The sequence below is a fragment of the Ambystoma mexicanum genome, chromosome 6p (genome assembly GCF_040938575.1).
Source record: "Ambystoma mexicanum isolate Mex_15411 chromosome 6p, UKY_AmexF1_1, whole genome shotgun sequence".
NCBI lineage: Eukaryota > Metazoa > Chordata > Amphibia > Caudata > Ambystomatidae > Ambystoma > Ambystoma mexicanum.
The window spans coordinates 485,017,497-485,041,338 of NC_090935.1; the positions used below are offsets into that span (position 1 = coordinate 485,017,497).

General features: G+C 56.2%; 8 non-coding genes and 3 pseudogenes across 8 annotated transcripts; all 11 read right to left on the reverse strand.

Moving 5' to 3' along the window:
* Window positions 1–1,063: 1,063 nt before the first annotated feature.
* LOC138512660 (U1 spliceosomal RNA) lies at window positions 1,064–1,227 on the reverse strand. The gene has a single exon (XR_011281452.1). It is a non-coding gene; the product is annotated as a U1 spliceosomal RNA (small nuclear RNA).
* Window positions 1,228–2,150: 923 nt separating this feature from the next.
* Window positions 2,151–2,314, reverse strand: LOC138512661 (U1 spliceosomal RNA). The gene has a single exon (XR_011281453.1). It is a non-coding gene; the product is annotated as a U1 spliceosomal RNA (small nuclear RNA).
* Window positions 2,315–3,225: 911 nt separating this feature from the next.
* Window positions 3,226–3,389, reverse strand: LOC138512675 (U1 spliceosomal RNA). Its single transcript, XR_011281465.1, has one exon. It is a non-coding gene; the product is annotated as a U1 spliceosomal RNA (small nuclear RNA).
* A 936-nt stretch (window positions 3,390–4,325) lies between these two features.
* Window positions 4,326–4,489, reverse strand: LOC138512662 (U1 spliceosomal RNA). Its single transcript, XR_011281454.1, has one exon. It is a non-coding gene; the product is annotated as a U1 spliceosomal RNA (small nuclear RNA).
* A 936-nt stretch (window positions 4,490–5,425) lies between these two features.
* LOC138512795 (U1 spliceosomal RNA) lies at window positions 5,426–5,563 on the reverse strand (annotated as a pseudogene).
* A 6,222-nt stretch (window positions 5,564–11,785) lies between these two features.
* LOC138512663 (U1 spliceosomal RNA) lies at window positions 11,786–11,949 on the reverse strand. The gene has a single exon (XR_011281455.1). It is a non-coding gene; the product is annotated as a U1 spliceosomal RNA (small nuclear RNA).
* Window positions 11,950–12,860: 911 nt separating this feature from the next.
* LOC138512664 (U1 spliceosomal RNA) lies at window positions 12,861–13,024 on the reverse strand. The gene has a single exon (XR_011281456.1). It is a non-coding gene; the product is annotated as a U1 spliceosomal RNA (small nuclear RNA).
* A 911-nt stretch (window positions 13,025–13,935) lies between these two features.
* Window positions 13,936–14,099, reverse strand: LOC138512676 (U1 spliceosomal RNA). Its single transcript, XR_011281466.1, has one exon. It is a non-coding gene; the product is annotated as a U1 spliceosomal RNA (small nuclear RNA).
* A 936-nt stretch (window positions 14,100–15,035) lies between these two features.
* LOC138512665 (U1 spliceosomal RNA) lies at window positions 15,036–15,199 on the reverse strand. Its single transcript, XR_011281457.1, has one exon. It is a non-coding gene; the product is annotated as a U1 spliceosomal RNA (small nuclear RNA).
* A 936-nt stretch (window positions 15,200–16,135) lies between these two features.
* LOC138512796 (U1 spliceosomal RNA) lies at window positions 16,136–16,273 on the reverse strand (annotated as a pseudogene).
* Window positions 16,274–22,479: 6,206 nt separating this feature from the next.
* Window positions 22,480–22,617, reverse strand: LOC138512766 (U1 spliceosomal RNA; annotated as a pseudogene).
* Window positions 22,618–23,842: the final 1,225 nt, after the last annotated feature.

Consider the following 23,842-nt stretch of genomic DNA (forward strand, 5'->3'; position numbering starts at 1 on the left):
AATTCGCTGCAAAAACGAACGCTCCAAAAGCACTTAAAAGTGCCGTTTTTTTTAGCTCATCAGCTAATTGCAGCTCCTTAGGGAATGCAGGCCAAGAAAGAACCATGTGATCATGGTGTCTCCCCTGCCAGGTAAGTATGAGTTGGTTCAGGAACAGCACGGCTGGCCCCTCTTGTGTGGCACTGGAGACACAGGGTGGCATCGTGCGGAACGGCTTTCCCACAATGCTCCGTTTCCAGCGAGATTTGCATCTGGTGATGGCAGCCGGCCGCCCACCCATCGTACAGGCCCAAAAAGGGAGGGGGAAGGCCTTTTGTTGCTTGGCATTTGTATTTTTTTCGACCCTTTCTTTTTCTGCTGCAGCTCCTTCTTCTCCTCCTCCTCCTCCTCCTCCGTACGGCTTGGCTTTTGTTTTTTTTTTTCTATCCCCCTTTCTTTTTCTGCTGCTCTTCTTCTGCTCCTCCTCCTCCTCCTCCTCCGGTCCCCCCTTTCGCCCAGGGTCAGAGGCCAGCAGGGCCCTGTGTTGTTGCGCATGCTTGCAGTCGTTCCTTCTCTGGCATAGTCAGTGTCGTCCGGGGTGCCTGCTGGTGGAAAGAGAAGCAGAAATCAATTCATGTGGGCATAGAGCAAACCAGGCCTAAGGCCTTTGGGAGCAGGGTATCGCGCCCCAAGCCCCTCACGCCTTCCCGAACGCTCCCAAACGCGGTCAGACCCCTCGCCGGGCAGAGCCCTCGCCGGGCCCAGGCCGAGGGGGCTTGGCAAGGCTAGCAGCCCGCAAAGGCCAGGGTGAGGCTGAAGGGGCGACAGGCCTGCAGCCCTGGGAAAGGCTGCAGGGCCTGGCCGGCCTTCCGACAAGACGGGGCCTTCTGCCACCTCCCTGGGCCAGCCTCCAGAGTGGGGAGACAGTGATCTCCCAGCATCCCTTTCGGCAGAGGGCTTTGCATGAGGCATGCCATCTGTAGGCCAGGGCTCCATAGTGCAGGACAGCCAGGCCTGGAGCAGCAACAGCAACCAGCAGGCCGACAAGTCATTTTTTTTTGTTCTATTTTTTGAAACCAAAGATCAGGGGAAAGCGCGAACGCAGTCCCCCACTACCAGAAATTATGCAGTCGAGTATCCCGCATTTGGGGACATCGCAGGGGTCAGCACATCCGGTGTGCAATGGATGAGCCTCACCCTGGGAGAACCACCTTAGTGATCATGGTGTCTCCCCTGCCAGGTAAGTATGAGTTGGTTCAGGAACAGCACGGCTGGCCCCTCTTGTGTGGCACTGGAGACACAGGGTGGCATCGTGCGGAACGGCTTTCCCACAATGCTCCGTTTCCAGCGAGATTTGCATCTGGTGATGGCAGCCGGCCGCCCACCCATCGTACAGGCCCAAAAAGGGAGGGGGAAGGCCTTTTGTTGCTTGGCATTTGTATTTTTTTCGACCCTTTCTTTTTCTGCTGCAGCTCCTTCTTCTCCTCCTCCTCCTCCTCCTCCGTACGGCTTGGCTTTTGTTTTTTTTTTCTATCCCCCTTTCTTTTTCTGCTGCTCTTCTTCTGCTCCTCCTCCTCCTCCTCCTCCGGTCCCCCCTTTCGCCCAGGGTCAGAGGCCAGCAGGGCCCTGTGTTGTTGCGCATGCTTGCAGTCGTTCCTTCTCTGGCATAGTCAGTGTCGTCCGGGGTGCCTGCTGGTGGAAAGAGAAGCAGAAATCAATTCATGTGGGCATAGAGCAAACCAGGCCTAAGGCCTTTGGGAGCAGGGTATCGCGCCCCAAGCCCCTCACGCCTTCCCGAACGCTCCCAAACGCGGTCAGACCCCTCGCCGGGCAGAGCCCTCGCCGGGCCCAGGCCGAGGGGGCTTGGCAAGGCTAGCAGCCCGCAAAGGCCAGGGTGAGGCTGAAGGGGCGACAGGCCTGCAGCCCTGGGAAAGGCTGCAGGGCCTGGCCGGCCTTCCGACAAGACGGGGCCTTCTGCCACCTCCCTGGGCCAGCCTCCAGAGTGGGGAGACAGTGATCTCCCAGCATCCCTTTCGGCAGAGGGCTTTGCATGAGGCATGCCATCTGTAGGCCAGGGCTCCATAGTGCAGGACAGCCAGGCCTGGAGCAGCAACAGCAACCAGCAGGCCGACAAGTCATTTTTTTTTGTTCTATTTTTTGAAACCAAAGATCAGGGGAAAGCGCGAACGCAGTCCCCCACTACCAGAAATTATGCAGTCGAGTATCCCGCATTTGGGGACATCGCAGGGGTCAGCACATCCGGTGTGCAATGGATGAGCCTCACCCTGGGAGAACCACCTTAGTGATCATGGTGTCTCCCCTGCCAGGTAAGTATGAGTTGGTTCAGGAACAGCACGGCTGGCCCCTCTTGTGTGGCACTGGAGACACAGGGTGGCATCGTGCGGAACGGCTTTCCCACAATGCTCCGTTTCCAGCGAGATTTGCATCTGGTGATGGCAGCCGGCCGCCCACCCATCGTACAGGCCCAAAAAGGGAGGGGGAAGGCCTTTTGTTGCTTGGCATTTGTATTTTTTTCGACCCTTTCTTTTTCTGCTGCAGCTCCTTCTTCTCCTCCTCCTCCTCCTCCTCCTCCGTACGGCTTGGCTTTTGTTTTTTTTTTTCTATCCCCCTTTCTTTTTCTGCTGCTCTTCTTCTGCTCCTCCTCCTCCTCCTCCTCCGGTCCCCCCTTTCGCCCAGGGTCAGAGGCCAGCAGGGCCCTGTGTTGTTGCGCATGCTTGCAGTCGTTCCTTCTCTGGCATAGTCAGTGTCGTCCGGGGTGCCTGCTGGTGGAAAGAGAAGCAGAAATCAATTCATGTGGGCATAGAGCAAACCAGGCCTAAGGCCTTTGGGAGCAGGGTATCGCGCCCCAAGCCCCTCACGCCTTCCCGAACGCTCCCAAACGCGGTCAGACCCCTCGCCGGGCCCAGGCCGAGGGGGCTTGGCAAGGCTAGCAGCCCGCAAAGGCCAGGGTGAGGCTGAAGGGGCGACAGGCCTGCAGCCCTGGGAAAGGCTGCAGGGCCTGGCCGGCCTTCCGACAAGACGGGGCCTTCTGCCACCTCCCTGGGCCAGCCTCCAGAGTGGGGAGACAGTGATCTCCCAGCATCCCTTTCGGCAGAGGGCTTTGCATGAGGCATGCCATCTGTAGGCCAGGGCTCCATAGTGCAGGACAGCCAGGCCTGGAGCAGCAACAGCAACCAGCAGGCCGACAAGTCATTTTTTTTTGTTCTATTTTTTGAAACCAAAGATCAGGGGATAGCGCGAACGCAGTCCCCCACTACCAGAAATTATGCAGTCGAGTATCCCGCATTTGGGGACATCGCAGGGGTCAGCACATCCGGTGTGCAATGGATGAGCCTCACCCTGGGAGAACCACCTTAGTGATCATGGTGTCTCCCCTGCCAGGTAAGTATGAGTTGGTTCAGGAACAGCACGGCTGGCCCCTCTTGTGTGGCACTGGAGACACAGGGTGGCATCGTGCGGAACGGCTTTCCCACAATGCTCCGTTTCCAGCGAGATTTGCATCTGGTGATGGCAGCCGGCCGCCCACCCATCGTACAGGCCCAAAAAGGGAGGGGGAAGGCCTTTTGTTGCTTGGCATTTGTATTTTTTTCGACCCTTTCTTTTTCTGCTGCAGCTCCTTCTTCTCCTCCTCCTCCTCCTCCTCCGTACGGCTTGGCTTTTGTTTTTTTTTTTCTATCCCCCTTTCTTTTTCTGCTGCTCTTCTTCTGCTCCTCCTCCTCCTCCTCCTCCTCCTCCTCCTCCGGTCGCCCCTTTCGCCCAGGGTCAGAGGCCAGCAGGGCCCTGTGTTGTTGCGCATGCTTGCAGTCGTTCCTTCTCTGGCATAGTCAGTGTCGTCCGGGGTGCCTGCTGGTGGAAAGAGAAGCAGAAATCAATTCATGTGGGCATAGAGCAAACCAGGCCTAAGGCCTTTGGGAGCAGGGTATCGCGCCCCAAGCCCCTCACGCCTTCCCGAACGCTCCCAAACGCGGTCAGACCCCTCGCCGGGCAGAGCCCTCGCCGGGCCCAGGCCGAGGGGGCTTGGCAAGGCTAGCAGCCCGCAAAGGCCAGGGTGAGGCTGAAGGGGCGACAGGCCTGCAGCCCTGGGAAAGGCTGCAGGGCCTGGCCGGCCTTCCGACAAGACGGGGCCTTCTGCCACCTCCCTGGGCCAGCCTCCAGAGTGGGGAGACAGTGATCTCCCAGCATCCCTTTCGGCAGAGGGCTTTGCATGAGGCATGCCATCTGTAGGCCAGGGCTCCATAGTGCAGGACAGCCAGGCCTGGAGCAGCAACAGCAACCAGCAGGCCGACAAGTCATTTTTTTTTGTTCTATTTTTTGAAACCAAAGATCAGGGGAAAGCGCGAACGCAGTCCCCCACTACCAGAAATTATGCAGTCGAGTATCCCGCATTTGGGGACATCGCAGGGGTCAGCACATCCGGTGTGCAATGGATGAGCCTCACCCTGGGAGAACCACCTTAGTGATCATGGTGTCTCCCCTGCCAGGTAAGTATGAGTTGGTTCAGGAACAGCACGGCTGGCCCCTCTTGTGTGGCACTGGAGACACAGGGTGGCATCGTGCGGAACGGCTTTCCCACAATGCTCCGTTTCCAGCGAGATTTGCATCTGGTGATGGCAGCCGGCCGCCCACCCATCGTACAGGCCCAAAAAGGGAGGGGGAAGGCCTTTTGTTGCTTGGCATTTGTATTTTTTTCGACCCTTTCTTTTTCTGCTGCAGCTCCTTCTTCTCCTCCTCCTCCTCCTCCTCTTCCGTACGGCTTGGCTTTTGTTTTTTTTTTTCTATCCCCCTTTCTTTTTCTGCTGCTCTTCTTCTGCTCCTCCTCCTCCTCCTCCTCCTCCTCCTCCGGTCGCCCCTTTCGCCCAGGGTCAGAGGCCAGCAGGGCCCTGTGTTGTTGCGCATGCTTGCAGTCGTTCCTTCTCTGGCATAGTCAGTGTCGTCCGGGGTGCCTGCTGGTGGAAAGAGAAGCAGAAATCAATTCATGTGGGCATAGAGCAAACCAGGCCTAAGGCCTTTGGGAGCAGGGTATCGCGCCCCAAGCCCCTCACGCCTTCCCGAACGCTCCCAAACGCGGTCAGACCCCTCGCCGGGCAGAGCCCTCGCCAGGCCCAGGCCGAGGGGGCTTGGCAAGGCTAGCAGCCCGCAAAGGCCAGGGTGAGGCTGAAGGGGCGACAGGCCTGCAGCCCTGGGAAAGGCTGCAGGGCCTGGCCGGCCTTCCGACAAGACGGGGCCTTCTGCCACCTCCCTGGGCCAGCCTCCGGAGTGGGGAGACAGTGATCTCCCAGCATCCCTTTCGGCAGAGGGCTTTGCATGAGGCATGCCATCTGTAGGCCAGGGCTCCATAGTGCAGGACAGCCAGGCCTGGAGCAGCAACAGCAACCAGCAGGCCGACAAGTCATTTTTTTTTGTTCTATTTTTTGAAACCAAAGATCAGGGGAAAGCGCGAACGCAGTCCCCCACTACCAGAAATTATGCAGTCGAGTATCCTGCATTTGGGGACATAGCAGGGGTCAGCACATCCGGTGTGCAATGGATGAGCCTCACCCTGGGAGAACCACCTTTTTTTTTTTTTTTGTAAAAATATCTTTATTAAGTGCTTAAAGATGATACAAGGGTAATAAAGTCAATTCAAAAAGAAGACTTGTGTGGCAATTACATTCCCCCCTCAAAGCAGAAGGGGTAGTTTCAATTTTACTTTGGGCATTTTGGGTGGGTACATATATATTTTCTGTTCAGAGTCTGTGGTTTACAAAGTGTTCGTGTTTTGCCTGAGTAGGCAAGGAGTTCCCTTTTTCTTTATTTTATTTTTGGATGATTGCCTGGGCTGGGGGTTTTACTCAGGGCCCCCATCTTCCAGGCTGTCCTTGATTTCATAGTCTCTTAGCAGGCTGTGTACCATCCTGCGGCAGGCTTCGGTTGTCAGCAGTTCATCATTGAGGACCAGGCGTTTCCTTGCGTAGAGGAGAATGTCCTTCATGCAGCAGAGGATCCTCCAGCCGTTCTGTATTGCCTCTACTGTGTGGGTCTGTGCAAAGAGTCCATACAGCACAGACTGTTGTATAATGTCTTGGGGCGGGATGTGAGCACTCAACTCAGTGTTCAGGGCCCTGCGCAGTTTCCTTGCAAAGGGGCATGCCCAGAAGAGGTGGTACGCTGTTTCCTCTGCCGGGCACCCCCTTGGGCAGCTCCTGTGTGGGCAGAGGCCCCGTCTGTTCATGAATGCTCGCACAGATAGTGCCCCCCTCACCGTCAGCCAGGCGATGTCCTTGTGAATATTCAGGAGTTTGTTTGATGCCACATTTTCCCACACCTGGGTAACTGTGGCCGCTGGAAAGTCCTCAATGGGATCTGTGGTGTCTTGGGACCGGATCAGGTTGTGGATTGTCCTTGGGTTCCACAATGCAGGCACCACCCCCTGAAGGCCAAAATCTGCGATGAACTTTTCCATCTCCCTGTAGTACCAAGGGAGCGTCCAGTTGTACGGGGCCCTGTTTTCCCACTTGTCCCAGCCTAGCCTCCTCCATGTTGGTGTGAGGAAGAAGCGGAAAAGGAGGTAGGCTGAGTGGGTCTTGTTGGCGTTGCCCAGGGAAATCCTGACGCAGGTGCAGGCGAAGCAGGCCCGCAGTCTTGTAGGGAGGTCCGGGATTCCTTTCCCTCCTTTGCGCGGTTCCTTGTACATGGATGATCTCTTAACTCTGTCCATCTTTGAGCCCCAGACAAAGTGGAAGACCATGGCGTTGATGGTCCGCGCTTCTCTGGCTTGGAGGGGCCACGCTTGGGCCACATACTGCAGGACAGGCAGCGCATCATTTCTCAGCACCAGAGCCTTCCCTTCCATGCTCAGTTTGCGGAGACTCCAGAGACCCAGTTTCTGTTTGACCTTGGCCAGGCGTTCCTTCCAGCTTTTCAGCGCTGCCCCCTCCTTCCCATACCAGACCCCAAGGATCTTGATGAAATCCTTCTCGATTGGGAAGGGAAGGGGCTCCTGGTTGCTATCCCAGTGTCCAAACAGCATGGTTTGGGATTTTGCTGCATTTATCTTTGCGCCCGATGCCTGGCCAAAGTCTTCGCAGGTCCTCAGAAGCTCTGACACCGATGGACTGTCTGCACAGAAGAGGGTGACATCATCCATGTAGAGAGAACACTTCACCTCTCTTCTCGCGTCTCCTGGTGCCGGGATGCCTCTGATGTCTGGGTTATTCCGGATGTACTCCGCCAAGAGCTCTATAATGCAAACAAACAGAGGGGGCGAGAGAGGACAGCCCTGCCTAACCCCAGACTTTACTGGAAAGGGGTCTGTTTTCCAACCATTCACCATGACTGAACTGAATATGTCTTTATACATTACTCTAACATAACTGCAGAAGAATTCCCCCAGCCCAAACCCTCTGAGTACCCTGTCCATGAATTCATGGGAGACGCGGTCGAAGGCCTTCTCCTGGTCAAGGCACACCAGCGCTGCCCGAACCTTGCGGTCCGTGACATACTGGATTGTGTCCCTGATCAGGGCGAGGCTGTCAGCGACCCTACGTCCAGGGACCCCACAGGTCTGGTCGGGGTGGACAATCTCACCGATAGCACCCCTGAGTCTAGTCGCCATTGTCTTTGCCAGAATCTTGTAGTCCACGTTTAGGAGAGAGATGGGCCTCCAGTTCTTGAGGTCACACTTCTCTCCCTTCCGTTTGTACAAGAGCGTGATGATACTTTCTCTCATAGACTGAGGCATGCTACCACCTGCGACCATCTCTTTGTACACCTCGAGTAGGTCTGGTCCTACTATGTCCCACATAGTGACGTAAAATTCGGCTGGGAGACCGTCACTTCCCGGTGTTTTGCCTGTCTTGAAAGATTTGGTCGCAAGGTGCAGCTCCTGCAGTGTGAGGGGAGCATTCAGTGCGGCTTGCGCTGCTGGGGAGACCGTTCTTGGGATACCCGACAGAAACTTTTCTGCCTGGTGTCCCACTGACCTCTTCTCCGCATAGAGGTCCCCATAAAAGTCAGTCGCCACCTTCATTATGCCATCCCTTGAGTTACAGAGTTTTCCCTCCTTGTCGCGCAGTTCAACCAGAGGGGTGTGCGCAGCGTAGACTTTCCTGAAGAAGAAGGAGTTGCATTTCTCCCCCTTTTCCAGGTTCTCCACTTTGGACCGGAAGATGATGCCCCTGGACTCATCCCGAAAGTGCTGGCTCAGCCCTTTCTTGACTTCCTCCAGGGGAACCCTTACGTCCCATCCCTTGAGTTGGAGGTCGTGCAGCTCCTGTAGCTCTCGCTGCAGTTTTTTACACTCCCTCTTCCTCCCCTGAGCTTTCCTCCTCCCCGCATTCTTAAAAAAATCTTGGACCTTTCCCTTGACCCATTCCCACCACTCCCCTGTCGACTGGAAGCCATCCTTCATTTCCTGCCATGACCTGTACATCTCCCTTAGGTCGGCTTCCAGTCTCTCTTCTCTCAGCAGGGAGCTGTTCAACTTCCAGGCTCCCGGTCCTGCTAGGAACTTGCCCGTCAGTTCACCCTGGAAGTGGATAGCTCGATGGTCAGAGAAGTGGACAGGTATCATAGTACTCTGTCCCCCCCTCACTGTTTGGGAGGTGAAGACAAAGTCTATCCTAGAGTGCAGGGAGCCATCTGGGGAGCTCCAGGAGAAGTTCCTGCCGTTAGGCCCCATTGACCCTATTACATCTTTCAAGGATGCCTCGTGCACCATCTCCGCCAGGAGCTTTGCTGCGGCATCCATCCACCCAGAACCCGCCCTCAGACCTATGCGTCCTCCCTCTTTCAAGACACAATTAAAATCCCCACCCATCAATATTGTTCTGGTGGTGACCAGCAGTGGCCTCAGGCGCTGGAGAATTTCCATCCGCTCATCTACATCTGAGGGGGCGTACACAGCCATGAGCCTCACCGGCTCCCCCGCCCACGAGCCGTCAACGACAAGAGCTCTGCCGCATTCAAGCTCGGTGACGGAGTCGGCCGTGAAACGCTTCCCTCTGACTAAGATGGCTACACCTGTAGCCCTAGTGCTGTTCCCCCCTGACCAATATGAGGGGCCTAGAGTCCACTGGTCCTCCAGGTGTCTGTAGGACTGGGAATAAGGGATGGCACATTCCGATAGAAAATAAACATCACTATTCTGGCTAGCCAAAAAACTCAGGGTGCTAGCGCATCTGCTCTTGTCCTTAACGCTTCTCACATTTATGGAAAATAATGAAATAGCCATAATAATGTTTAAAGGTTTAGCTTAAACTAATAAAATTCAGTTCATGGCATATTGGTTTTACTCACAGGGCAGAGCTACATACCAGGCTGTCCACCCTCTCGCTGCGGCTCCAGGACCGGACCCTCTGCGGTTGCTGTGTGGTGCTGTTCTGGTGCTGCTCCGCCTGTCTGCATTGCTTTGGTGCTCTCTGCCTCGGCGCCCGGCTGGGCTGTTGTCATCCTTGCCTGGGTTCCTCCAATTTGTTCTTCGACCTCGCTCTCCATGTCCTCTGCTTCTTCTTCTGCCTCCTGCGGGAGGGGGGATGAGGCCATTTGATCGGCCATGAACCTCATTTCCTGCAGGACCAGAGTGACTTGGTCCCCTCTCATCTCCATTTCCTCTTGCTCTGCCTCAACCCCCAGTGGGTCGAAGCTGTTGCTGGTGCTGAGGGGTTTTTTGGGCGCCCCCTGCATAGTGTCGGAGGACTCCTTTAGCCTCCTCTTTCTGCTGTTTGAATCCACTTTGGTCCAAGGACCCCCCTCTGCGTCCTCAGCGTTGGGCTGGAGAACCAGCTGTTGTGTCTCGCTGGTCTCTGGTATGGTGCTGAGTGCGGGGTCTGTTTCACGGTCCTGGGCTTCCTCTGGTGTGGCGGCCGGCTTGGTCACCTTAGGTTTGCCCTCTTTTTTGTCCTTCCTTTGGGCCGCAGTAGGAGGTGCCTCCTGTGGCGCCTCTTCTCATGGGGGGCTGTTGCCTCTGCGTAGGATCTGGCCCTGCTGGGGCAGTCCCTAAAGCGGTGGCCTTCCTGCCCGCAGAGGTTGCAAGCTACCTCCATCGTGCAGTCCTTGGCTGTGTGTCCCTCTTGCTTACAGTTCCTGCATGTTAGGGCGGCGCAGTCCCTGCCCGTGTGGCCCGGCTTGCCACACCTGTTGCAGAGCCTCGGCTGCCCAGCGTAATACAGGTATCCAGCGTCCCTGCCAATGGCGAAGCTGGATGGGGGGTGGCGGGTCCCGTCCGTTGCTCCCGGGTCTTCCGGCAGCTTGGCCGTGACGTGCCACTTTCCATCCCAGATTCCATTGCTGTCTAAAGACCTCACGGGGTCTTTCAGCAGTGTGCAGTGCCTGCGGAGGAAGGTGGTGACATCCTGCACATGCACGTGGGGGTTGTAAATGTGCACGGTCATCTTCTTCACTCCCATCTGCTGCTGGCATTCCATAGAGAAGTCTGCAAAGGGCTTCTCCTCTCTTCTGCTCCAGCACATGGTCCAGTAGCGGCGGCAGCTTTCCCCTGAGGCCATGGTGACCAGGTATGTCCCTGATGCTGGGAACACCTGCAGACACCAGACCTCGGAGGGGGCAAAGCCCAGGCCTGTGAGCATCAGCCTGGAGAAGGTCTCCCTGCTCAGCTGGGGTATGCTGCCGTCCGCATCTGGTTTCCTCTTCATCCGGATGGTGTTCTTCATCCCGGGGGTCAGTTGTCCAGCCATCTCGACGTCGCGGTAGTCCTTCTTCTGTTTCTCCCGTCGCAGGTCCCGAAATTCGCTGCAAAAACGAACGCTCCAAAAGCACTTAAAAGTGCCGTTTTTTTTAGCTCATCAGCTAATTGCAGCTCCTTAGGGAATGCAGGCCAAGAAAGAACCATGTGATCATGGTGTCTCCCCTGCCAGGTAAGTATGAGTTGGTTCAGGAACAGCACGGCTGGCCCCTCTTGTGTGGCACTGGAGACACAGGGTGGCATCGTGCGGAACGGCTTTCCCACAATGCTCCGTTTCCAGCGAGATTTGCATCTGGTGATGGCAGCCGGCCGCCCACCCATCGTACAGGCCCAAAAAGGGAGGGGGAAGGCCTTTTGTTGCTTGGCATTTGTATTTTTTTCGACCCTTTCTTTTTCTGCTGCAGCTCCTTCTTCTCCTCCTCCTCCTCCTCCTCCGTACGGCTTGGCTTTTGTTTTTTTTTTTCTATCCCCCTTTCTTTTTCTGCTGCTCTTCTTCTGCTCCTCCTCCTCCTCCTCCTCCGGTCCCCCCTTTCGCCCAGGGTCAGAGGCCAGCAGGGCCCTGTGTTGTTGCGCATGCTTGCAGTCGTTCCTTCTCTGGCATAGTCAGTGTCGTCCGGGGTGCCTGCTGGTGGAAAGAGAAGCAGAAATCAATTCATGTGGGCATAGAGCAAACCAGGCCTAAGGCCTTTGGGAGCAGGGTATCGCGCCCCAAGCCCCTCACGCCTTCCCGAACGCTCCCAAACGCGGTCAGACCCCTCGCCGGGCAGAGCCCTCGCCGGGCCCAGGCCGAGGGGGCTTGGCAAGGCTAGCAGCCCGCAAAGGCCAGGGTGAGGCTGAAGGGGCGACAGGCCTGCAGCCCTGGGAAAGGCTGCAGGGCCTGGCCGGCCTTCCGACAAGACGGGGCCTTCTGCCACCTCCCTGGGCCAGCCTCCAGAGTGGGGAGACAGTGATCTCCCAGCATCCCTTTCGGCAGAGGGCTTTGCATGAGGCATGCCATCTGTAGGCCAGGGCTCCATAGTGCAGGACAGCCAGGCCTGGAGCAGCAACAGCAACCAGCAGGCCGACAAGTCATTTTTTTTTGTTCTATTTTTTGAAACCAAAGATCAGGGGAAAGCGCGAACGCAGTCCCCCACTACCAGAAATTATGCAGTCGAGTATCCCGCATTTGGGGACATCGCAGGGGTCAGCACATCCGGTGTGCAATGGATGAGCCTCACCCTGGGAGAACCACCTTAGTGATCATGGTGTCTCCCCTGCCAGGTAAGTATGAGTTGGTTCAGGAACAGCACGGCTGGCCCCTCTTGTGTGGCACTGGAGACACAGGGTGGCATCGTGCGGAACGGCTTTCCCACAATGCTCCGTTTCCAGCGAGATTTGCATCTGGTGATGGCAGCCGGCCGCCCACCCATCGTACAGGCCCAAAAAGGGAGGGGGAAGGCCTTTTGTTGCTTGGCATTTGTATTTTTTTCGACCCTTTCTTTTTCTGCTGCAGCTCCTTCTTCTCCTCCTCCTCCTCCTCCTCCTCCGTACGGCTTGGCTTTTGTTTTTTTTTTTCTATCCCCCTTTCTTTTTCTGCTGCTCTTCTTCTGCTCCTCCTCCTCCTCCTCCTCCGGTCCCCCCTTTCGCCCAGGGTCAGAGGCCAGCAGGGCCCTGTGTTGTTGCGCATGCTTGCAGTCGTTCCTTCTCTGGCATAGTCAGTGTCGTCCGGGGTGCCTGCTGGTGGAAAGAGAAGCAGAAATCAATTCATGTGGGCATAGAGCAAACCAGGCCTAAGGCCTTTGGGAGCAGGGTATCGCGCCCCAAGCCCCTCACGCCTTCCCGAACGCTCCCAAACGCGGTCAGACCCCTCGCCGGGCCCAGGCCGAGGGGGCTTGGCAAGGCTAGCAGCCCGCAAAGGCCAGGGTGAGGCTGAAGGGGCGACAGGCCTGCAGCCCTGGGAAAGGCTGCAGGGCCTGGCCGGCCTTCCGACAAGACGGGGCCTTCTGCCACCTCCCTGGGCCAGCCTCCAGAGTGGGGAGACAGTGATCTCCCAGCATCCCTTTCGGCAGAGGGCTTTGCATGAGGCATGCCATCTGTAGGCCAGGGCTCCATAGTGCAGGACAGCCAGGCCTGGAGCAGCAACAGCAACCAGCAGGCCGACAAGTCATTTTTTTTTGTTCTATTTTTTGAAACCAAAGATCAGGGGAAAGCGCGAACGCAGTCCCCCACTACCAGAAATTATGCAGTCGAGTATCCCGCATTTGGGGACATCGCAGGGGTCAGCACATCCGGTGTGCAATGGATGAGCCTCACCCTGGGAGAACCACCTTAGTGATCATGGTGTCTCCCCTGCCAGGTAAGTATGAGTTGGTTCAGGAACAGCACGGCTGGCCCCTCTTGTGTGGCACTGGAGACACAGGGTGGCATCGTGCGGAACGGCTTTCCCACAATGCTCCGTTTCCAGCGAGATTTGCATCTGGTGATGGCAGCCGGCCGCCCACCCATCGTACAGGCCCAAAAAGGGAGGGGGAAGGCCTTTTGTTGCTTGGCATTTGTATTTTTTTCGACCCTTTCTTTTTCTGCTGCAGCTCCTTCTTCTCCTCCTCCTCCTCCTCCTCCTCCGTACGGCTTGGCTTTTGTTTTTTTTTTTCTATCCCCCTTTCTTTTTCTGCTGCTCTTCTTCTGCTCCTCCTCCTCCTCCTCCTCCGGTCCCCCCTTTCGCCCAGGGTCAGAGGCCAGCAGGGCCCTGTGTTGTTGCGCATGCTTGCAGTCGTTCCTTCTCTGGCATAGTCAGTGTCGTCCGGGGTGCCTGCTGGTGGAAAGAGAAGCAGAAATCAATTCATGTGGGCATAGAGCAAACCAGGCCTAAGGCCTTTGGGAGCAGGGTATCGCGCCCCAAGCCCCTCACGCCTTCCCGAACGCTCCCAAACGCGGTCAGACCCCTCGCCGGGCCCAGGCCGAGGGGGCTTGGCAAGGCTAGCAGCCCGCAAAGGCCAGGGTGAGGCTGAAGGGGCGACAGGCCTGCAGCCCTGGGAAAGGCTGCAGGGCCTGGCCGGCCTTCCGACAAGACGGGGCCTTCTGCCACCTCCCTGGGCCAGCCTCCAGAGTGGGGAGACAGTGATCTCCCAGCATCCCTTTCGGCAGAGGGCTTTGCATGAGGCATGCCATCTGTAGGCCAGGGCTCCATAGTGCAGGACAGCCAGGCCTGGAGCAGCAACAGCAACCAGCAGGCCGACAAGTCATTTTTTTTTGTTCTATTTTTTGAAACCAAAGATCAGGGGATAGCGCGAACGCAGTCCCCCACTACCAGAAATTATGCAGTCGAGTATCCCGCATTTGGGGACATCGCAGGGGTCAGCACATCCGGTGTGCAATGGATGAGCCTCACCCTGGGAGAACCACCTTAGTGATCATGGTGTCTCCCCTGCCAGGTAAGTATGAGTTGGTTCAGGAACAGCACGGCTGGCCCCTCTTGTGTGGCACTGGAGACACAGGGTGGCATCGTGCGGAACGGCTTTCCCACAATGCTCCGTTTCCAGCGAGATTTGCATCTGGTGATGGCAGCCGGCCGCCCACCCATCGTACAGGCCCAAAAAGGGAGGGGGAAGGCCTTTTGTTGCTTGGCATTTGTATTTTTTTCGACCCTTTCTTTTTCTGCTGCAGCTCCTTCTTCTCCTCCTCCTCCTCCTCCTCCGTACGGCTTGGCTTTTGTTTTTTTTTTTCTATCCCCCTTTCTTTTTCTGCTGCTCTTCTTCTGCTCCTCCTCCTCCTCCTCCTCCTCCTCCTCCTCCGGTCGCCCCTTTCGCCCAGGGTCAGAGGCCAGCAGGGCCCTGTGTTGTTGCGCATGCTTGCAGTCGTTCCTTCTCTGGCATAGTCAGTGTCGTCCGGGGTGCCTGCTGGTGGAAAGAGAAGCAGAAATCAATTCATGTGGGCATAGAGCAAACCAGGCCTAAGGCCTTTGGGAGCAGGGTATCGCGCCCCAAGCCCCTCACGCCTTCCCGAACGCTCCCAAACGCGGTCAGACCCCTCGCCGGGCAGAGCCCTCGCCGGGCCCAGGCCGAGGGGGCTTGGCAAGGCTAGCAGCCCGCAAAGGCCAGGGTGAGGCTGAAGGGGCGACAGGCCTGCAGCCCTGGGAAAGGCTGCAGGGCCTGGCCGGCCTTCCGACAAGACGGGGCCTTCTGCCACCTCCCTGGGCCAGCCTCCAGAGTGGGGAGACAGTGATCTCCCAGCATCCCTTTCGGCAGAGGGCTTTGCATGAGGCATGCCATCTGTAGGCCAGGGCTCCATAGTGCAGGACAGCCAGGCCTGGAGCAGCAACAGCAACCAGCAGGCCGACAAGTCATTTTTTTTTGTTCTATTTTTTGAAACCAAAGATCAGGGGAAAGCGCGAACGCAGTCCCCCACTACCAGAAATTATGCAGTCGAGTATCCCGCATTTGGGGACATCGCAGGGGTCAGCACATCCGGTGTGCAATGGATGAGCCTCACCCTGGGAGAACCACCTTAGTGATCATGGTGTCTCCCCTGCCAGGTAAGTATGAGTTGGTTCAGGAACAGCACGGCTGGCCCCTCTTGTGTGGCACTGGAGACACAGGGTGGCATCGTGCGGAACGGCTTTCCCACAATGCTCCGTTTCCAGCGAGATTTGCATCTGGTGATGGCAGCCGGCCGCCCACCCATCGTACAGGCCCAAAAAGGGAGGGGGAAGGCCTTTTGTTGCTTGGCATTTGTATTTTTTTCGACCCTTTCTTTTTCTGCTGCAGCTCCTTCTTCTCCTCCTCCTCCTCCTCCTCTTCCGTACGGCTTGGCTTTTGTTTTTTTTTTTCTATCCCCCTTTCTTTTTCTGCTGCTCTTCTTCTGCTCCTCCTCCTCCTCCTCCTCCTCCTCCTCCGGTCGCCCCTTTCGCCCAGGGTCAGAGGCCAGCAGGGCCCTGTGTTGTTGCGCATGCTTGCAGTCGTTCCTTCTCTGGCATAGTCAGTGTCGTCCGGGGTGCCTGCTGGTGGAAAGAGAAGCAGAAATCAATTCATGTGGGCATAGAGCAAACCAGGCCTAAGGCCTTTGGGAGCAGGGTATCGCGCCCCAAGCCCCTCACGCCTTCCCGAACGCTCCCAAACGCGGTCAGACCCCTCGCCGGGCAGAGCCCTCGCCAGGCCCAGGCCGAGGGGGCTTGGCAAGGCTAGCAGCCCGCAAAGGCCAGGGTGAGGCTGAAGGGGCGACAGGCCTGCAGCCCTGGGAAAGGCTGCAGGGCCTGGCCGGCCTTCCGACAAGACGGGGCCTTCTGCCACCTCCCTGGGCCAGCCTCCGGAGTGGGGAGACAGTGATCTCCCAGCATCCCTTTCGGCAGAGGGCTTTGCATGAGGCATGCCATCTGTAGGCCAGGGCTCCATAGTGCAGGACAGCCAGGCCTGGAGCAGCAACAGCAACCAGCAGGCCGACAAGTCATTTTTTTTTGTTCTATTTTTTGAAACCAAAGATCAGGGGAAAGCGCGAACGCAGTCCCCCACTACCAGAAATTATGCAGTCGAGTATCCTGCATTTGGGGACATAGCAGGGGTCAGCACATCCGGTGTGCAATGGATGAGCCTCACCCTGGGAGAACCACCTTTTTTTTTTTTTTTGTAAAAATATCTTTATTAAGTGCTTAAAGATGATACAAGGGTAATAAAGTCAATTCAAAAAGAAGACTTGTGTGGCAATTACATTCCCCCCTCAAAGCAGAAGGGGTAGTTTCAATTTTACTTTGGGCATTTTGGGTGGGTACATATATATTTTCTGTTCAGAGTCTGTGGTTTACAAAGTGTTCGTGTTTTGCCTGAGTAGGCAAGGAGTTCCCTTTTTCTTTATTTTATTTTTGGATGATTGCCTGGGCTGGGGGTTTTACTCAGGGCCCCCATCTTCCAGGCTGTCCTTGATTTCATAGTCTCTTAGCAGGCTGTGTACCATCCTGCGGCAGGCTTCGGTTGTCAGCAGTTCATCATTGAGGACCAGGCGTTTCCTTGCGTAGAGGAGAATGTCCTTCATGCAGCAGAGGATCCTCCAGCCGTTCTGTATTGCCTCTACTGTGTGGGTCTGTGCAAAGAGTCCATACAGCACAGACTGTTGTATAATGTCTTGGGGCGGGATGTGAGCACTCAACTCAGTGTTCAGGGCCCTGCGCAGTTTCCTTGCAAAGGGGCATGCCCAGAAGAGGTGGTACGCTGTTTCCTCTGCCGGGCACCCCCTTGGGCAGCTCCTGTGTGGGCAGAGGCCCCGTCTGTTCATGAATGCTCGCACAGATAGTGCCCCCCTCACCGTCAGCCAGGCGATGTCCTTGTGAATATTCAGGAGTTTGTTTGATGCCACATTTTCCCACACCTGGGTAACTGTGGCCGCTGGAAAGTCCTCAATGGGATCTGTGGTGTCTTGGGACCGGATCAGGTTGTGGATTGTCCTTGGGTTCCACAATGCAGGCACCACCCCCTGAAGGCCAAAATCTGCGATGAACTTTTCCATCTCCCTGTAGTACCAAGGGAGCGTCCAGTTGTACGGGGCCCTGTTTTCCCACTTGTCCCAGCCTAGCCTCCTCCATGTTGGTGTGAGGAAGAAGCGGAAAAGGAGGTAGGCTGAGTGGGTCTTGTTGGCGTTGCCCAGGGAAATCCTGACGCAGGTGCAGGCGAAGCAGGCCCGCAGTCTTGTAGGGAGGTCCGGGATTCCTTTCCCTCCTTTGCGCGGTTCCTTGTACATGGATGATCTCTTAACTCTGTCCATCTTTGAGCCCCAGACAAAGTGGAAGACCATGGCGTTGATGGTCCGCGCTTCTCTGGCTTGGAGGGGCCACGCTTGGGCCACATACTGCAGGACAGGCAGCGCATCATTTCTCAGCACCAGAGCCTTCCCTTCCATGCTCAGTTTGCGGAGACTCCAGAGACCCAGTTTCTGTTTGACCTTGGCCAGGCGTTCCTTCCAGCTTTTCAGCGCTGCCCCCTCCTTCCCATACCAGACCCCAAGGATCTTGATGAAATCCTTCTCGATTGGGAAGGGAAGGGGCTCCTGGTTGCTATCCCAGTGTCCAAACAGCATGGTTTGGGATTTTGCTGCATTTATCTTTGCGCCCGATGCCTGGCCAAAGTCTTCGCAGGTCCTCAGAAGCTCTGACACCGATGGACTGTCTGCACAGAAGAGGGTGACATCATCCATGTAGAGAGAACACTTCACCTCTCTTCTCGCGTCTCCTGGTGCCGGGATGCCTCTGATGTCTGGGTTATTCCGGATGTACTCCGCCAAGAGCTCTATAATGCAAACAAACAGAGGGGGCGAGAGAGGACAGCCCTGCCTAACCCCAGACTTTACTGGAAAGGGGTCTGTTTTCCAACCATTCACCATGACTGAACTGAATATGTCTTTATACATTACTCTAACATAACTGCAGAAGAATTCCCCCAGCCCAAACCCTCTGAGTACCCTGTCCATGAATTCATGGGAGACGCGGTCGAAGGCCTTCTCCTGGTCAAGGCACACCAGCGCTGCCCGAACCTTGCGGTCCGTGACATACTGGATTGTGTCCCTGATCAGGGCGAGGCTGTCAGCGACCCTACGTCCAGGGACCCCACAGGTCTGGTCGGGGTGGACAATCTCACCGATAGCACCCCTGAGTCTAGTCGCCATTGTCTTTGCCAGAATCTTGTAGTCCACGTTTAGGAGAGAGATGGGCCTCCAGTTCTTGAGGTCACACTTCTCTCCCTTCCGTTTGTACAAGAGCGTGATGATACTTTCTCTCATAGACTGAGGCATGCTACCACCTGCGACCATCTCTTTGTACACCTCGAGTAGGTCTGGTCCTACTATGTCCCACATAGTGACGTAAAATTCGGCTGGGAGACCGTCACTTCCCGGTGTTTTGCCTGTCTTGAAAGATTTGGTCGCAAGGTGCAGCTCCTGCAGTGTGAGGGGAGCATTCAGTGCGGCTTGCGCTGCTGGGGAGACCGTTCTTGGGATACCCGACAGAAACTTTTCTGCCTGGTGTCCCACTGACCTCTTCTCCGCATAGAGGTCCCCATAAAAGTCAGTCGCCACCTTCATTATGCCATCCCTTGAGTTACAGAGTTTTCCCTCCTTGTCGCGCAGTTCAACCAGAGGGGTGTGCGCAGCGTAGACTTTCCTGAAGAAGAAGGAGTTGCATTTCTCCCCCTTTTCCAGGTTCTCCACTTTGGACCGGAAGATGATGCCCCTGGACTCATCCCGAAAGTGCTGGCTCAGCCCTTTCTTGACTTCCTCCAGGGGAACCCTTACGTCCCATCCCTTGAGTTGGAGGTCGTGCAGCTCCTGTAGCTCTCGCTGCAGTTTTTTACACTCCCTCTTCCTCCCCTGAGCTTTCCTCCTCCCCGCATTCTTAAAAAAATCTTGGACCTTTCCCTTGACCCATTCCCACCACTCCCCTGTCGACTGGAAGCCATCCTTCATTTCCTGCCATGACCTGTACATCTCCCTTAGGTCGGCTTCCAGTCTCTCTTCTCTCAGCAGGGAGCTGTTCAACTTCCAGGCTCCCGGTCCTGCTAGGAACTTGCCCGTCAGTTCACCCTGGAAGTGGATAGCTCGATGGTCAGAGAAGTGGACAGGTATCATAGTACTCTGTCCCCCCCTCACTGTTTGGGAGGTGAAGACAAAGTCTATCCTAGAGTGCAGGGAGCCATCTGGGGAGCTCCAGGAGAAGTTCCTGCCGTTAGGCCCCATTGACCCTATTACATCTTTCAAGGATGCCTCGTGCACCATCTCCGCCAGGAGCTTTGCTGCGGCATCCATCCACCCAGAACCCGCCCTCAGACCTATGCGTCCTCCCTCTTTCAAGACACAATTAAAATCCCCACCCATCAATATTGTTCTGGTGGTGACCAGCAGTGGCCTCAGGCGCTGGAGAATTTCCATCCGCTCATCTACATCTGAGGGGGCGTACACAGCCATGAGCCTCACCGGCTCCCCCGCCCACGAGCCGTCAACGACAAGAGCTCTGCCGCATTCAAGCTCGGTGACGGAGTCGGCCGTGAAACGCTTCCCTCTGACTAAGATGGCTACACCTGTAGCCCTAGTGCTGTTCCCCCCTGACCAATATGAGGGGCCTAGAGTCCACTGGTCCTCCAGGTGTCTGTAGGACTGGGAATAAGGGATGGCACATTCCGATAGAAAATAAACATCACTATTCTGGCTAGCCAAAAAACTCAGGGTGCTAGCGCATCTGCTCTTGTCCTTAACGCTTCTCACATTTATGGAAAATAATGAAATAGCCATAATAATGTTTAAAGGTTTAGCTTAAACTAATAAAATTCAGTTCATGGCATATTGGTTTTACTCACAGGGCAGAGCTACATACCAGGCTGTCCACCCTCTCGCTGCGGCTCCAGGACCGGACCCTCTGCGGTTGCTGTGTGGTGCTGTTCTGGTGCTGCTCCGCCTGTCTGCATTGCTTTGGTGCTCTCTGCCTCGGCGCCCGGCTGGGCTGTTGTCATCCTTGCCTGGGTTCCTCCAATTTGTTCTTCGACCTCGCTCTCCATGTCCTCTGCTTCTTCTTCTGCCTCCTGCGGGAGGGGGGATGAGGCCATTTGATCGGCCATGAACCTCATTTCCTGCAGGACCAGAGTGACTTGGTCCCCTCTCATCTCCATTTCCTCTTGCTCTGCCTCAACCCCCAGTGGGTCGAAGCTGTTGCTGGTGCTGAGGGGTTTTTTGGGCGCCCCCTGCATAGTGTCGGAGGACTCCTTTAGCCTCCTCTTTCTGCTGTTTGAATCCACTTTGGTCCAAGGACCCCCCTCTGCGTCCTCAGCGTTGGGCTGGAGAACCAGCTGTTGTGTCTCGCTGGTCTCTGGTATGGTGCTGAGTGCGGGGTCTGTTTCACGGTCCTGGGCTTCCTCTGGTGTGGCGGCCGGCTTGGTCACCTTAGGTTTGCCCTCTTTTTTGTCCTTCCTTTGGGCCGCAGTAGGAGGTGCCTCCTGTGGCGCCTCTTCTCATGGGGGGCTGTTGCCTCTGCGTAGGATCTGGCCCTGCTGGGGCAGTCCCTAAAGCGGTGGCCTTCCTGCCCGCAGAGGTTGCAAGCTACCTCCATCGTGCAGTCCTTGGCTGTGTGTCCCTCTTGCTTACAGTTCCTGCATGTTAGGGCGGCGCAGTCCCTGCCCGTGTGGCCCGGCTTGCCACACCTGTTGCAGAGCCTCGGCTGCCCAGCGTAATACAGGTATCCAGCGTCCCTGCCAATGGCGAAGCTGGATGGGGGGTGGCGGGTCCCGTCCGTTGCTCCCGGGTCTTCCGGCAGCTTGGCCGTGACGTGCCACTTTCCATCCCAGATTCCATTGCTGTCTAAAGACCTCACGGGGTCTTTCAGCAGTGTGCAGTGCCTGCGGAGGAAGGTGGTGACATCCTGCACATGCACGTGGGGGTTGTAAATGTGCACGGTCATCTTCTTCACTCCCATCTGCTGCTGGCATTCCATAGAGAAGTCTGCAAAGGGCTTCTCCTCTCTTCTGCTCCAGCACATGGTCCAGTAGCGGCGGCAGCTTTCCCCTGAGGCCATGGTGACCAGGTATGTCCCTGATGCTGGGAACACCTGCAGACACCAGACCTCGGAGGGGGCAAAGCCCAGGCCTGTGAGCATCAGCCTGGAGAAGGTCTCCCTGCTCAGCTGGGGTATGCTGCCGTCCGCATCTGGTTTCCTCTTCATCCGGATGGTGTTCTTCATCCCGGGGGTCAGTTGTCCAGCCATCTCGACGTCGCGGTAGTCCTTCTTCTGTTTCTCCCGTCGCAGGTCCCGAAATTCGCTGCAAAAACGAACGCTCCAAAAGCACTTAAAAGTGCCGTTTTTTTTAGCTCATCAGCTAATTGCAGCTCCTTAGGGAATGCAGGCCAAGAAAGAACCATGTGATCATGGTGTCTCCCCTGCCAGGTAAGTATGAGTTGGTTCAGGAACAGCACGGCTGGCCCCTCTTGTGTGGCACTGGAGACACAGGGTGGCATCGTGCGGAACGGCTTTCCCACAATGCTCCGTTTCCAGCGAGATTTGCATCTGGTGATGGCAGCCGGCCGCCCACCCATCGTACAGGCCCAAAAAGGGAGGGGGAAGGCCTTTTGTTGCTTGGCATTTGTATTTTTTTCGACCCTTTCTTTTTCTGCTGCAGCTCCTTCTTCTCCTCCTCCTCCTCCTCCTCCGTACGGCTTGGCTTTTGTTTTTTTTTTTCTATCCCCCTTTCTTTTTCTGCTGCTCTTCTTCTGCTCCTCCTCCTCCTCCTCCTCCGGTCCCCCCTTTCGCCCAGGGTCAGAGGCCAGCAGGGCCCTGTGTTGTTGCGCATGCTTGCAGTCGTTCCTTCTCTGGCATAGTCAGTGTCGTCCGGGGTGCCTGCTGGTGGAAAGAGAAGCAGAAATCAATTCATGTGGGCATAGAGCAAACCAGGCCTAAGGCCTTTGGGAGCAGGGTATCGCGCCCCAAGCCCCTCACGCCTTCCCGAACGCTCCCAAACGCGGTCAGACCCCTCGCCGGGCCCAGGCCGAGGGGGCTTGGCAAGGCTAGCAGCCCGCAAAGGCCAGGGTGAGGCTGAAGGGGCGACAGGCCTGCAGCCCTGGGAAAGGCTGCAGGGCCTGGCCGGCCTTCCGACAAGACGGGGCCTTCTGCCACCTCCCTGGGCCAGCCTCCAGAGTGGGGAGACAGTGATCTCCCAGCATCCCTTTCGGCAGAGGGCTTTGCATGAGGCATGCCATCTGTAGGCCAGGGCTCCATAGTGCAGGACAGCCAGGCCTGGAGCAGCAACAGCAACCAGCAGGCCGACAAGTCATTTTTTTTTGTTCTATTTTTTGAAACCAAAGATCAGGGGAAAGCGCGAACGCAGTCCCCCACTACCAGAAATTATGCAGTCGAGTATCCCGCATTTGGGGACATCGCAGGGGTCAGCACATCCGGTGTGCAATGGATGAGCCTCACCCTGGGAGAACCACCTTTTTTTTTTTTTTTGTAAAAATATCTTTATTAAGTGCTTAAAGATGATACAAGGGTAATAAAGTCAATTCAAAAAGAAGACTTGTGTGGCAATTACATTCCCCCCTCAAAGCAGAAGGGGTAGTTTCAATTTTACTTTGGGCATTTTGGGTGGGTACATATATATTTTCTGTTCAGAGTCTGTGGTTTACAAAGTGTTCGTGTTTTGCCTGAGTAGGCAAGGAGTTCCCTTTTTCTTTATTTTATTTTTGGATGATTGCCTGGGCTGGGGGTTTTACTCAGGGCCCCCATCTTCCAGGCTGTCCTTGATTTCATAGTCTCTTAGCAGGCTGTGTACCATCCTGCGGCAGGCTTCGGTTGTCAGCAGTTCATCATTGAGGACCAGGCGTTTCCTTGCGTAGAGGAGAATGTCCTTCATGCAGCAGAGGATCCTCCAGCCGTTCTGTATTGCCTCTACTGTGTGGGTCTGTGCAAAGAGTCCATACAGCACAGACTGTTGTATAATGTCTTGGGGCGGGATGTGAGCACTCAACTCAGTGTTCAGGGCCCTGCGCAGTTTCCTTGCAAAGGGGCATGCCCAGAAGAGGTGGTACGCTGTTTCCTCTGCCGGGCACCCCCTTGGGCAGCTCCTGTGTGGGCAGAGGCCCCGTCTGTTCATGAATGCTCGCACAGATAGTGCCCCCCTCACCGTCAGCCAGGCGATGTCCTTGTGAATATTCAGGAGTTTGTTTGATGCCACATTTTCCCACACCTGGGTAACTGTGGCCGCTGGAAAGTCCTCAATGGGATCTGTGGTGTCTTGGGACCGGATCAGGTTGTGGATTGTCCTTGGGTTCCACAATGCAGGCACCACCCCCTGAAGGCCAAAATCTGCGATGAACTTTTCCATCTCCCTGTAGTACCAAGGGAGCGTCCAGTTGTACGGGGCCCTGTTTTCCCACTTGTCCCAGCCTAGCCTCCTCCATGTTGGTGTGAGGAAGAAGCGGAAAAGGAGGTAGGCTGAGTGGGTCTTGTTGGCGTTGCCCAGGGAAATCCTGACGCAGGTGCAGGCGAAGCAGGCCCGCAGTCTTGTAGGGAGGTCCGGGATTCCTTTCCCTCCTTTGCGCGGTTCCTTGTACATGGATGATCTCTTAACTCTGTCCATCTTTGAGCCCCAGACAAAGTGGAAGACCATGGCGTTGATGGTCCGCGCTTCTCTGGCTTGGAGGGGCCACGCTTGGGCCACATACTGCAGG